The 14,892-nt window shown below is 39.6% G+C and overlaps 1 pseudogene; it reads right to left on the bottom strand.

Moving 5' to 3' along the window:
* Positions 1 to 13,456: 13,456 nt before the first annotated feature.
* On the bottom strand, positions 13,457 to 13,575 carry LOC145395087 (5S ribosomal RNA; annotated as a pseudogene).
* Positions 13,576 to 14,892: the final 1,317 nt, after the last annotated feature.

The following is a 14,892-nucleotide window of genomic DNA, read 5'->3' as shown; positions in this document are numbered from 1 at the left end:
AAGAAATTTATTTTCTTAAAGCAAAATTTGCATTTAGAATGCTTAATTTTTAAACCAGCATCACCAAGCTTTTGTAAGAGTAGGTCTAATTTCTGGAGATGTTCTGTGATGTCTTTTGTTGCGATTATAATATCGTCAAGATAAATATTCCTTGTCCTAAAATTCCGGACAATACGTAATTCATAAGACGCTGGAATGTGCTCGGGGCTGTCCTCAGTCCCATGGGCATCCTTCTATATTGATAGTGTCCTCTATTTGTTGAAAAGGCAATGTATTTTCGTGACTCCTGTTCAACAGGAATTTGATAATAACCACTTAGCAGATCGATCGTGGAAAATACATTATTTTCTGGTCCAATATTCTGTAGGATGTCGCTTAGCAATGGCATGGGAAATCGGTCTGGGATTGTGTGATTGTTTAGTTTACGGTAATCTACTACCGCACGCATTTCTCCATTTCGTTTGGGCACGAAGAATAATGGGGCATTCCACGGGGAGACTGATGGCTCAATAATTCCAAGTTTTAACATTTCATCGACATACTGGTGTGTGAGTGTACGCTGAGATTGTGGGATCCGGTAGGCCGGTATGAAAATTTGTGGTGTTTCTGGGTGCACATTAATCTTGTGATTAATCAGGTTAGTACACTCTAATTGTTCTCCGGGCAATGCTACGGTGTCCCTGTGTGTTTCCAACAGGGTTAACAAATCGTTTTCTTTATCAAATTCACCTGAGTGAATTAAATTCTCTTTTATGCTTTCTCTATCCGTAGATTTTATCTCACTTGTCACTCTAGCTATAACTATTTCCTTTACAGGGGCGGGACATTTTTTAATATTAATTATGCAAGTCCCCTTTTTCAACTGTACTTCCCCATTCATGTGATTAATTATGAATATCTGAGTTTGCCCTTCGTCGTTCATCTTACATAATGCGTATTCTACTGACAATCCCTTTACTTTACATAATTCGTCTAAGACAAGAACAGTACTATTCCGCAACTTGCTCTTTATGGTAACTTTCATATAGGAGTTAGGTGGTATAACTAAATCATTGGTGAGATGGCGGGAAAAACTGATAAATCAGTACCGTTACCTGGGTGTCTAGTCCTGGAGGCTGGGGGGGGGGGGAGTGGATCTATACACTCATCTGTTTGTGTATGTTTATTTAAACTTTTAATATTAACAATTCTTTTTGGTTCTCTTTTATTAATTGGTGAGGGCTCTGATGGTATTTCCTCTATGAATTCATTGACAAAGTCTATTCCATTCATTTGTGGAAGTAAAGTTATTTTCTCTGTTCTCATGCATCTTAAGCCCAGTAACATATGAGCTTTAATTGCTAAGTTTTCAACGATATAGAAAAATGTAGAGATTGGACTTGTAGTCTCTGTGAAACTGAGGTTTAACCGTATCATACCTTTTACTGTGATTTGTTTGCCATCTTTTGTATGTAAGTCTGAATCAGATTCTTCCAGAAAAGTTACTTTCTTCTTATTTCTAAAAATTCTATTTGTTTCTTCTTGTGTTATTAAGTTCACTGGAGAGCCTGTGTCTAAAAGTAAGGAAACGTTTTGATCCTCACATACAGCTGGTAGCATGATACACTCATTTCCCAACATGCCTCCTATGTGAATTTTAGACTTGCTTTTCTTTACGTTTGCTCATTTTTTGTCATGACTTGGTCTTCCCCCGATTTGAACATAGACACTAATTTTTCTACTGTTTTGCAGTTACTGGTCCAGTGCCCTTGGCACCGATGATGTCTACAGAAGGGATCAAATCCTTGTGTCTTTTATCTATCCTCTTTTATTTTGATAAAGCATTCATTCCTAGTGTGTCCTGGTTTTGCACAATATTGACATAGAGTGGACCTATCTCTTGACTGTGATCTATGAGTTGACTTCCCATATTTAGTGGTGTCTGTGGCGCGAGATCCGCTCGGGCTGCGCAGAAACTTATGAAACTGCCTGTAGCTGGTGTTTGTGATCGTACCCCTTGACACGTTTGGTTGTTTGCTCTGCCTGCTTTCGGTTCGCGATCGATTTTGTTCTCTGTTTGGGGTAGTTGTAGCTGTTTTCACAGCTGATACTGTCTCAGGTACTCTCATTCTACTAGAATGTGATTGTGTTTCGATCATCCCTGCTTTGCTACATTGCATCTCTACCTCGTTCATTAAGTCTAGTAAACACATACCTGGGGTGTACGCGATCGTTTTGGCGATCTTAAGGGTCCTATCAGGCAATTTACACAAGGCAGCTACATACCCAATGATGTCCACGACGATTATCCAGTTTGAGTTTTCTAAGGTAGCTAATAATGTTCTTTTGATCACGGAGACATCAGCAGTTATTTCACTGAGCACATGATTTGTAGTGTGCTCCCTTACAAGATCTACAATCTTATGTAATTCTGGGATTATACCTAGCAAGAAATTCATACCTCCAGGCAATTTCTTCAAAAATTCAGTTTTAAATTCATCATATGTCTAAGCTTTGAGGAGCTTATCTGACCTTAGCAAGTCTCCTGCTGGACATCTTTCCTGACTAATCCAAGAGGAAAAAATAGCAATTTTCTCTTGTCCATCTTTAATGTGCCTCTTAATGAAGATCTGTTGCAAATGATTGACCAATGAAATGACATCAATGCGATCTCTTTCTGTGCCAGAGAATTTCGGGGCAGTTTTATCCTCATGATAAACGAATATCTGAGCTTGATCTGTGGTATTCATTTTCACTGGTTGCTCTGTTAATTTAACTTGGACTTGTTTATCATTGTGTGAGGGAATAGTGGAATAGATTTTCCCTGAATGATGAACCCTGTTAAGTATATTTTCATAGGTATGCAAGTCAGAGACAAAGTCCTCACTCGCTACATCAGAGGGGGTTTGCCAATCATCATCTAGAACTGATGTATTTGTTTCTTTATCTTTAGTTTGTGGTGAATTTTGTAGGGTGGGTGTGTTGCCCTGGTGCTCTCCTAATTGTGTATCCGCAGTGGGCGCTAACTGTATATCATCTGGTATTAACATGGGTGGAGGCGAAAATATTCCTGTCATATCACTTAGCTAAAAAGAATTCATGTTGCTAAGGTATGGTGTTATGAAATACGTCTTTTATGTCCTAACTAAATAGATGAGTAAATGAGTTGTAATAAATGATAGATAGTGAGCGTATAAGTGTTTATATAAATTAAGCACTGAGAAGAAATGAGTAAGTATAATTACACCTACTTGATACAGATCGGAGAGGCGTGTCGAAGCAATTGTCGATCTCGGAAGATAAATGCAGAGTTGAATGAAGCTCTCCTCTCGATAATTCTAGGGCTGTGTTGATGGACGATATTACTCAGGAAATTCCATGGCCTGATGAATGTAGTGGTTAACAGCTGTAGTCACAGGCAAACCTCACCATAGAATGTCGAATTCTCACTCAATACTGTGGAAATAAATGAGTATGAGTAGGAGCTATGTGAATAATGAGTAATGAGTAGTGGGTGAGAAGTGTCTGGTGTCAGTCACACATTGATTGGTGTGGCGTTGTCTCAGAAAACACGCATGGTGATGTCGTCTCAGCAGATACATATGGTGACATCGGCTTCCCACACTGGTAGCTGTGGTGAGTAACTGAGTAACGATGAGTAACCTGAGTGAGGAAAAGTGAGTAAGATGCGTTATAAGTGTGGCTCTGGTGTTTTGCCGTGTGTCTTGACCTCTGCATCAGGGATGGAGGTAAGGGGGAGAGAGTGTTGGGGTTTTAGTGCTTGTTGCTCTGGTCTTTCTTTTCCTCTACTTGTTTTGTTTTTTATTCTTCTTGCTGCTGCTTGCAGATGCATGGAGACGATTATAGAGTTGTCTTGTAGACTTGTTATTTGTAGTTAATCATAGAGCTTGTTGATCCTCACTCGTAATTAGTTGTTGCTACTGTATGCTCGTAGACTTGTAGACTCGTAGGGTCGTAGACTCGTAGACTTGTAGACTCGTAGGGTCGTAGACTCGTAGACTTGTAGACTCGTTCCTCCTATTGTATACTCGCTTGCTTGATCATAGAATTGTAGTAATGTAGAATGAGCTGTAGAACTGGAGCTGACAGTTTCGTCTGCTTCTGTAGAAATGATGTTTCGTAGATGTAGAGTCGATCGATACTACCACCATCTCATACTTCAGCATCAGGATTTTACATAGCACCAGACTACTGTGTGGTATTTACACTATCCATGTCCACTTTATCCACAATCAGTCACTATGCCATCCTCAATCATAAACACAAAGATTTCCACCCACTGCCAAATATGGACTTAAACATGAGCACAAGTATTAAGCTGACTTCACCTAAGTTTGAAACCGTGCAACTGATCAATGAAACAATAAGGCCCTGGAAAGATTTGAGTTTGAGTATGTTCAACCCATATTATGTGTATACCCCAGCACCTACTGTCTTTATAATCTTCTGCATTGTATTTGCAGTAGTGCTGTTCACAATGCACAGAGTGCATGCAAGAAATGCACATTTGGAGTCAGTATTTAGTGGGGGTAGAGTTGGCATCCAAGTTAACCCCCCCTGAATGAAGTGTACATATTTTGTATACAGTATTAATTTTATAAAAAATAAAATAAAAAGAAGAAGAAGAAGAAGAATGACTCAAGATATAGAAGTCTACCAGTATCATTATCTCTGTATGAAATATTAATAGCTCTTACCATAATCATGACCCGTCACGTCCCAACCGATTTTCCACCACTGACCCCCCAGTCCCGACCAATTTTGGATTTTTTTTTTTTTTTTGGCTCAAACCTCTGCTTTTGGTGAGAAATATAGAAAATTCATAGAGAAATTGCTCACCTGAGGTTTAAAATACTCTATACAGGTAGCAGTACCTCCTTACCTTACTGTGTTTTCTATCAGGCTGGCTCCAAAGAAAACGAGTTCTATGGGAGGGTAACTATTCCACACCACTCATAAACAGTATTTATTTATTTATTTGGTATGAATTTATATGTAGTACGAGAGTATATTGGTTTTCAAACACTGAAATAGGCAATATAAGCATTGTTTCACTCACTAACACATCAACATACCTAACCTTTCTTGATGACATTACCTGACCATCATTTCTGACTGCTTCTTCCTCTAATGCTATGTAAACTTTGTCCTCCACATTGTCATCGACTGGGGAATCACTCTGGCCCTGAATGTCTTTATTGGCCAGGTCACTGGTAACAGGTGAATTGCCGAGACAATGGCGTGCGGGAGTGGGGAGGTCATGTGGGATAAGGCATTGTTCTTGCTTGGCATTTTGTAGAGGAATAGAGGAAGGTGTCCCTTGTATACGTACCAAAAATCACTCACGGAAATTGAAAATTGTCCAAATTATGAACCTTGCAATTGCACAAGGTACCAGTACGTCGACGGGTCTAGCTGTGACAAAATGTTGCGACATACCCATATGTCGATGGGATGCCTCAGGTTAACTTTGAACTTTTTTTTTTTTTTTTGCATATATGCATTTTACTATTATACATAAACATTTTACAAAATGTAATATAATAACCAGTTTAACCAATTTCAATTATGTGTACAACTTGTTCAAAATGTAATATTACTGGATCATTGCAATATTACCATGAATATTATATCTGTACAATATTATAATCAATATTATGTATTAAGAGTGACGAAGAAGAATATTATGTATTAACAGATTAGCATATGTCGGTGATGATTGCTGTCGGAGGACCACCAGCTGCGTGACCGAGCGATGTCAGGACTCCATATTAAAAATACAAATCATAACAGAAAGCATGATGGATAGATAAGTAGATAGATAGACAGAGCACCAGACAAGGTGTGGGAATGGCAAATTAGATTGCAACTCTTTAAGTGAAGGAATGTTGATCGTGCATCGGAAGCAGTATATGCACACAGACATACAGTATTCTAGAAGCTTCCACGACAGTAGAACACACGTGACACGACCCCTGCTACACGAGAATGTAGGAATCAGAGCTCAGAAGGAGACTGGCCATAGAACCGGCAGGTAGTGGAGACAGCGAATAAGATGAGGGGTCCAACTAGACTTAGAATATTAAGTCCCTGTATAATACATACGCTGCTCAACTTAGACTTTCTCTGAAGATAATAAATCAAGATCAACTCCCTGTATTCATCTTTAACTCCTGGTCTTCAATTACCAAAATAATTTTAACCAGAGCTCAAGACTCACCTAGTGCAAGATTAAAGAGTTACATATATAAAAATGTTGACTACAAAGTTCTAATATAGATAGATAGACAGACAGATAGATAGATAGATAGATAGATAGATAGATAGATATTCTAGATAGATAGATATTATAGAAGTTATAAAAGAACAGAACTGGAAATGGGCAGGCCATATAGCAAGAATAAGGGATAACCGATGGAGCAAGAGGCTTACTGACTGGACACCAAGAGAATGTAAGCGTAGCAGAAAAAGGGCAGACAGGAGATGGAGAGATGAGATAGAGAAATTTGCAGGGAAAATGTGGCAAATATTGGCTCAGTCAAGGAATTAGTGGAAATGGATGGGGGAGGCCTTTGTACAGCAGTGGACTAGTAATGGCTAATGATGATGATATATATATAAATATAGATACATATATATATATATATATATATATATATATATATATATATATATATATATATATATATATATATATATCGCTCTGTTGAGCACCACCTCTCCTCCTCTAAACCTCACCTTCTTTTTCTAACTGAGACTCAGCTGTCTGAGGCAACTGACAGCAAACCCTTTTCTGTATCCTCCTACTTTCTCTATACTCATTTCAAAGCCAAAGGTGGCTGTTGTGTATATATACGCAACGACTTATCTTGCTCTCGTGTTCCTGAACTCGATTCTTCTGAATTCTCTACACTCTGGCTTCGGCTTTCCTGTCATTCTCTGACTAAATATATCTGTGCTGTTTACTTATCCCCTAATTCTACTGACTATCAAAAATTCTTCGACTATCTTACTTCTACAATGGAACACATTCTATCCATTTCTCCTTTCTCTGAAATCTCCATTCTAGGAGATTTCAATGTTCACCACCACCTTTGGCTCTCCTTTCCTTTCACGGATCCACCTGGTGAACAAGCCTACATCTTTTCTGTCTTTAATGACCTAGAGCAGCTTGTACAGCACCCTACCCGTATCCCTGACCGCCTTGGAGAGAGCTCCAACATACTTGACCTCTTCCTCACAACTAATCCTTCTGCTTACTCTGTTAATCTTTTCTCTCCGTTGGGCTCCTCCGATCACAACCTTATTACCTTAACCTGTCCTATCACTCCAGTATGGCCTGTGGACCCTTCAGGGAAACGTCGTCTGTGGCATTTTGGAGCCACGGACTGGGAGGCCCTCAGGCAGTACTTCTTTGATTTTCCCTGGAATGATTATTGCCTCCATGGCCGAGAGCCATCTGAATATGCCTTGCGCATTACGGAGGTTATTCTCTCGGGCATGGAAGCATACATTTCTTTCTCATATCCTTTGACTAACGCAAGAAAGCCTTGGTTTAATCACGCTTGTTCTAATGCTGCCCGCAACAAGAAGAGGACCTACAAAAGGTACCAGAGCCAACCCACCCCTGAATCACATTATCTTCATGTTTCTGCCCGGAATCATGCTAAGTCTGTTCTTCGCTCTACTAAAAATAATTTCATCCATACTAAACGTTCTCAACTCTCCAACTCGAAATCTTCCCGCTCCTTCTGGCACCTTGCCAAAAATCTTTCTAACAACTTTGCCTCATCATCCTTCCCTCCTCTTTTCTACTCTGATGGTTCTGTAGCTATTTCTTCTACTAATAAAGCAGATCTCTTCGCACAGACTTTCTCCTCCAACTCCACCTTAGACGATTCCGGTGCTGTTCCTCCATCACTTCCCCCCTCTGACTTCCTCATGGCTGACATTAAAATTTCTTCAGTTGATGTATTTTCTGCCATCACTGGCCTCAGTACTAACAAGGCATATGGGCCTGATGGGGTCCCTCCTGTTGTTCTCAAGAACTGTGCTTCTGTGCTTACACCCTGCCTAGGCAAACTCTTTCGCCTTTGTCTGTCAACTTGTACCTTTCCTTCTTTGCTGGAAGTTTGCTCTCATTCAGCCAGTCCCAAAGAAGGGTGACCACTCCCAACCCTCCAACTATCGTCCAATTGCTTTAACGTCCTGTATTTCAAAAGTTTTCGAGTCAATTCTCAATAGAAAAATTTTAAGGCATCTTTCCTATCACAACCTTCTTTCCGATCGTCAGTACGGATTCCGTCAGGGACGTTCCACTGGCGATCTCCTCACCTACCTTTCAGACTCCTGGTCATCCTCTTTTCGGGACTTTGTCGAAAGCTTTGCCATTGCATTTGACATCTCAAAGGCTTTCGATCGAGTCTGGCATAAATCTTTAATTTCCAAACTGCCCTCCTACGGTTTCTATCCTTCTATCTGTGCCTTCATCGCTAGCTTCCTTTCTGGTCGTTCTATAACCGCTGTTGTAGACGGCCATCGTTCTTCTCCTAGATCTATCAACAGTGGTGTTCCTCAGGGCTCTGTCCTATCACCAACTCTCTTCCTTTTATTCATCAATGATTTTCTAAGCTGTACATCTAACCCTATCCACTCATACGCTGATGACTCCTCCCTTCACCTTTCCATTCGGTTCCCGCAACGCCCATCTCAACAGTTACTTCAACAAACAAGGGATGAGGCTATGGCACACCTAATGTCTGACTTGGCTCGTATCTCTGACTGGAGTAAAAATAATATGGTTGTTTTTAATGCATCTAAGACTCAGTTCCTACACCTATCAACCCGACAAAATCTTCCACAGGTATACCCACTAATGTTTAATAATATTCAGCTTAATCCTGCATCATCCTTGAACATGCTTGGGGTTTCATTTACTCGGGACTTATCTTGGAAAGATCATATTACATCTCTTGTAAAATCTGCTTCCAAGAGATTGGGTGTGCTAAGCCGACTCCACTCTTTCTTTACCCCTGCACAATTGTTGACTCTATACAGGGATTTTATCCGCCCCTGTGTGGAGTACAACTCTCATGTGTGGGGAGGCTCCCCACATACAGCTCTTCTCAACAGGGTGGAGTCAAAGGCATTTCGTCTCATTAACTCTCCTCCTCTTACCGACTCCCTTCAACCTCTGTCTCTTTGTCGCACTGTTTCATCTTTGTCTCTTTTCTATCGCTACTTTAATGGTCACTGCTCCTCTGAACTGTCTGCTTGCATTCCTCCACCTCTACGACGGGCGCGTAGCACCCGTCTGGCAGCAAACTCTCATCCCTTTTCTGTCCAACTCTCTAATGCAAGAGTTAGCCGTTACTCCCAGTCTTTCATTTATGCAACAGGTCAGCTCTGGAACTGTCTCCCTCTGTCTGTATTTCCTGCTGCCTATGATCTCCAGTCTTTCAAACGCAGTGTGTCCAGGCATCTCAAAATGATCGGATCTTGAATTTGGCTATCTATTGTATTTTGTTTTTCTCTTGGAGGGAACTGTTACTCCGGGCTCATGGCCTTTGATTCCTTCTTCCTCGCATAAATATATATATATATATATATATATATATATATATATATATATATATATATATATACACAGTATATGGATATATATATGTGCATATATATATATATATATATATATATATATATATATATATATATATATATATATATATATATATATATATATATATATATATATATATATATATATATATATATATATATATATATATACATATATATATATATATATATATATATATATATATATATGTATATATATATATATATATATATATATATATATATATATATATATATACATATATTTACATATATATATATATATATATATATATATATATATATATATATATATATATATATATATATATATATATATATGTATATATATATATGTATATATATATATATATATATATGTATATATATATCTATATCTATCTATCTATCTATCTATATATATATATATATATATATATAGATAGATAGATAGATAGATATAGATATATATATCTATTGCCAGACGCCTCAATCCCTTTGGGGTGGCCATAAACAAATCGCCTCCAACTCGCCCTGTCCCCCGCCATTTCACTGCCCTGCTCCCAGTTCACACACCCCTCTCTCACATACCTCTCCACCCCATCCCTCCATCTCAATCTCGGCCTCCCCCTCTCTCTTCCCCCCTCCACCTCACTCACATACACTCTCTTCGTCAGTCTTTCACCCTCCATCCTCTCCACGTGGCCAAACCACCTCAGTGTGTTCCTCATAACGCTTCCTATCACATCCACATCCACACCACAACGCTCCTTTATATCCTCATTCGTCAGCCTGTCTCTCCATGTGACTCCACAGGCTTCTCTTAAATAACTCATATCCACTGCTCTCACTCTTGACTTGTGTCCTTCCAACAACGTCCAAGCTTCACTTCCGTACGTTAGAGTTGGTACCGTACCACAATACTGTCATGTAGTAACTTTTTCACTTACATGCTCACTTCCCTGTTTCTTATCACTGCTTTCAAAGAACCAGCAACCTTTCTTCCCTACTGTACCCTTTCAATCACTTCACCCTCCAAACCTCCATCCTTACTCATCACACTACCCAAGTACTTAAACGTACTCACATTTTCCAATTCCTCACCATCCAACCTCTCTGTACATTCACTGACTTCACCTCTCTCAAAGACCATCACTTTACTCTTCCCTACATTCACCTTTAGATTCCGTTTCTTACACACTTTCCCAAACTCATCCACCAAGCCTTGCAGCTTCCCTTCGTCTTCACTCAACAACACAGTATCATCTGCAAACAACAGTACAGGGAGTTTCGAAACACTATCCTCTCTCACCAGGACCACTCCAACATCCACTACCCTACATTGTACCTCTTTTATTACCCCATCCATGTAGAGATTGAACAACCATTGAGACATGACACATCCCTGTTTCAACCTAACCTTCAAAGAGAAAAATTCACTCAGTTCACCATCCACACGCACTGCAGCCTTCACACCATCGTACATACTCTTCACAGCATTCAGCAACTTCCCATCTACTCCATATATTCTTAACACTTTCCACAATCCTTGTCTCTCCACCCTGTCATATGCTTTTTCCAAATCCATGAAAGCCGCATACAACTTCTTTCCCTTCTCTAGAAACTTTTCCACTAAAGATCTAAGAATGAATATCTGATCTACACAACCTTTTCCTTTCCTAAAGCCTCCCTGTTCTTCTCCAAGTAATTTCTCTGTTATTTCCCTAACTCTGTCAATAAGTATCCTACCATACACTTTTCCTATTATACTAAGAAGACAAATGCCCCTATGATTACCACACACTTCTTTTTCCCCTTTTCCTTTGTACAAGGGAATAATTATACCTGACTTCCAATCCTTCGGGACTCTACCTTCCTCCCAGGCCAATCTGCACATCTTCCACATCCATTCTACTACTATCTCTCCCCCATGCTTCAGCATTTCACCACACACTCCATCAATTCCTGGGGCTTTCCCCAATTTAACTTTCTTCATTGCTTCCACAACTTCTATCCTACTGATCTCTTCCTGTCTTCTCACCTCCCTCCTTCTCCCAGCCATTCCCCAGCCACTTATACTCGCATTACTTCCATCCTCTATGTCCAACAATTCCTTAAAGTGTTCTCTCCCTGCTCACTTTTTCTCCCTTCTCCACTAGCAATCTACCATTTTTATCTTTCACTCCCCTGCTAACTTCACTTCCACCCTGTCCTACTCTTTTCACCTCTTTCCAGAACATTTTCTTACAGTCCCTCCACTTTACACTCAAATTCCTTCCAAATTCCTCATCCACTCTCTTCTTACTCTCATTTACTAATCTTTTCACCTCTGTCTTTCTTTCTACATATAACTCTCTCTTCCGCCTCTCAACTTCTTCCACGCCCCTATTTCTCATCCATTCATTGTATGCTTTCTTCTTTTGTGCCACAGCCTGTCTCACCTCTTCAGCCCACCACGCTGTTCCTTGCACCCCCCTCCGTCTTCTCTTCCTTCCACACACCACATCACATGCTGCACATTTTTCTTCTGTAAATATCCTACACACACCTTCTATGTCTCCCATCTGCTCCAATTCATATTTGCCCAATCGTTCCTCCACTTCTCTCTTATACTCTGCCTTTTTCTCATCCTCTTGTGACCTTTCCACTCTCCTTGCAACTACTCCTTCCTCTTGTCTTTCCCTTCTTCTATTCCTCCATCTTACTTGAATTCTAATTCTGGCCACCACCAAGCAGTGGTCAGAAAGTCCACTCCCTCAACCTCTATAAGCTCTTGTATCTATTACACATCTTCGCATCCTTTCATCCACACACACATAATCAATCATTGCCTTCCTTTCATTCAGTTCACCACCCACCCTTCTCATCACTCGCCATGTATACCTGTGGATCATTTTATGCCTGAAGAGGGTATTGGCTATCACCAACCCCCTCCCAGCACAAATGTCCACTAACGCACTGCCATTCTCATCTATCGCAGCAGGCACACCCCACTCACCAACTATTCCATCCACCTTCACATTCCCAACTTTACCATTCATATCACCGATCAAAAACACTCTCTCATTCCTTCCAAACTTTTCCATGCACACTTCTACATTTGTCCAGAACTCTTCTCTCACTCTTCTAGCATGATCTTGCGTTGGCGCATACACACACACACAATCGCCCACATTTGTATTCCAACTTTCAACTTTACCCACACAATCCTTGACCCAACTGATCCATACTGTCTTATGCTCTTCTTCCGTCTTTTACTCACAACTATACATACTCCTTCCTTTGCCCTCTCATTCTCACCTACTCCTGCACATATACCCCATCCATACTCCCATTCTCTCACACTTTCTCCTCTCCATTTTGTTTCAGTTATTCCACATACATCCACTTTCGCACCCTCGAGCACCTGGACAATCTCTCTCTCTTTCACCTCATCATTCGCTCCCCTTACATTCCACGTTCCGATAACCATGTCCTTTGTCCGGTCCTTGGTCGTCATCTTTTGGTCAGCCCTTGTCCGAGGCTTATTGTTTTTTTTTTTTAGTTAGTTGTTTTCCGGGGAGGGGCACTAACCCTCCGCCAACTCTTTTAGTCGCCTTTAACGACAAGCAGGGATACTGGGGGAGTATTCTTGAAAACCCCCCCTACCCCCAGGGGGGTATATATATGTATATATATGTATTTATATATGTATATATACTATATATATGTATATATATATATCATTCATTCATTGCCAGACGCCATGTATCCCAGACGGGGTGGCCAATGGCTTAGAGTTAATTGTTTTACAGGGAGGGGCACTAATCCTCCACCAACCCCACTTGACACGTAGGGATGCCAACAGCATCTGGTGTTCCCAGGCGGTCACCCATCCAAGTACTAACCAGACCCAACGTTGCTTAACTTCGCTGATCGGACGGGAAGCGCTGTGCTCAACGCGGTATATATATATAAATAAATATATATATATATATATATATATATATATATATATATATATATATATATATACATACATATATATATATATATATATATATATACAGTATATATACATATATATATATATATATATATATATATATATATATATATATAGAGAGAGAGAGAGAGAGAGAGAGAGAGAGAGAGAGAGAGAGAGAGAGCTGTATATATATAGATATATCTCTATAGATATATATATGTTTATGTAGGTATATATATATATATATATATATATATATATATATATATATATATATATATATATATATATATGTGTGTGTGTGTGTGTGTGTGTGTGTGTGTAAATATATACAGTATAGAGAGAGAGAGAGAGAGAGGTGGCGTGCGGTCCTAACGGGCCCAGGTTCAAATCCCGGCTGGGGCAGGGAACAGTGTAAGGATTTGAATTTCATTAAATCAGGCTTTACTGATCTACCAGAAGACTCGCCGACATGTCTTAAAAATACCCCCGCTAATACCAATGCACCAGTCCTGTATGAAACAGCCCTAGCATGTTTTCAATATGGACGGTGGGTGTTAGCGCCGAAGTGGCGACATGCAGAGGTGTATGGTATGTCGGAGGACTGCTGGGCTTTGATAGCAGGCTGTGAAGCCTATGCCCAGAGTCGGACACACACTATATATATATATATATATATATATATATATATATATATATATATATATATATATATATATATATATATATATATATATATCTATATATATATATATATATATATATATATATATTGTTACATAGCCTATGATTTCATCATCCTTTGTCTAATTTTAACGCACAGTTGCTGCATGTTTGATCACGAGCGTGTTCTGCCTCAGTCCCCCCTTCTACCGTTATAGTAGAGTAAGTCGTTCTCTCTGTTGTCCAGAGCGGGATTGTCAACTCTATGTCCCCATGGCTTCATTTGCGCGTCCTTATTACAAGTTGTATCAAGCTCTCCTGGCTCCTATATAATGAGCTCAGTCTCTGCATCATTGCCACTTAGATCTGCTCCTCATTTTGTTCACATCTCTGTCCTCCCCTGTACAGATATTATTATTGTGAGTGCTCAAGAAGTCTCCAACCATCTAGCAGCTGTGTGTAATTTGAGTATAACTGTTATTGCATTTTTTCTTGTACTGTATAGCATAAGTTTAATTTGTAGGCCTAGTGAAGTTTTTGTAATTCATGTAGGGTTCTTTATGTCAGTCATTTTTGATAATAGTTTGTATCTGTAATTATTTATCTGGCATTCACTGAGTATTATCTGGTATCTCATTTTATCA

This window comes from Coenobita brevimanus, chromosome 29, assembly GCF_032717465.1.
Source record: "Coenobita brevimanus isolate Jiangsu-jjx chromosome 29, ASM3271746v2, whole genome shotgun sequence".
NCBI classification, from domain to species: domain Eukaryota; kingdom Metazoa; phylum Arthropoda; class Malacostraca; order Decapoda; family Coenobitidae; genus Coenobita; species Coenobita brevimanus.
Note: the sequence above shows the minus strand (reverse complement) of the source record. Positions and strands in the feature narration are given on the sequence as shown.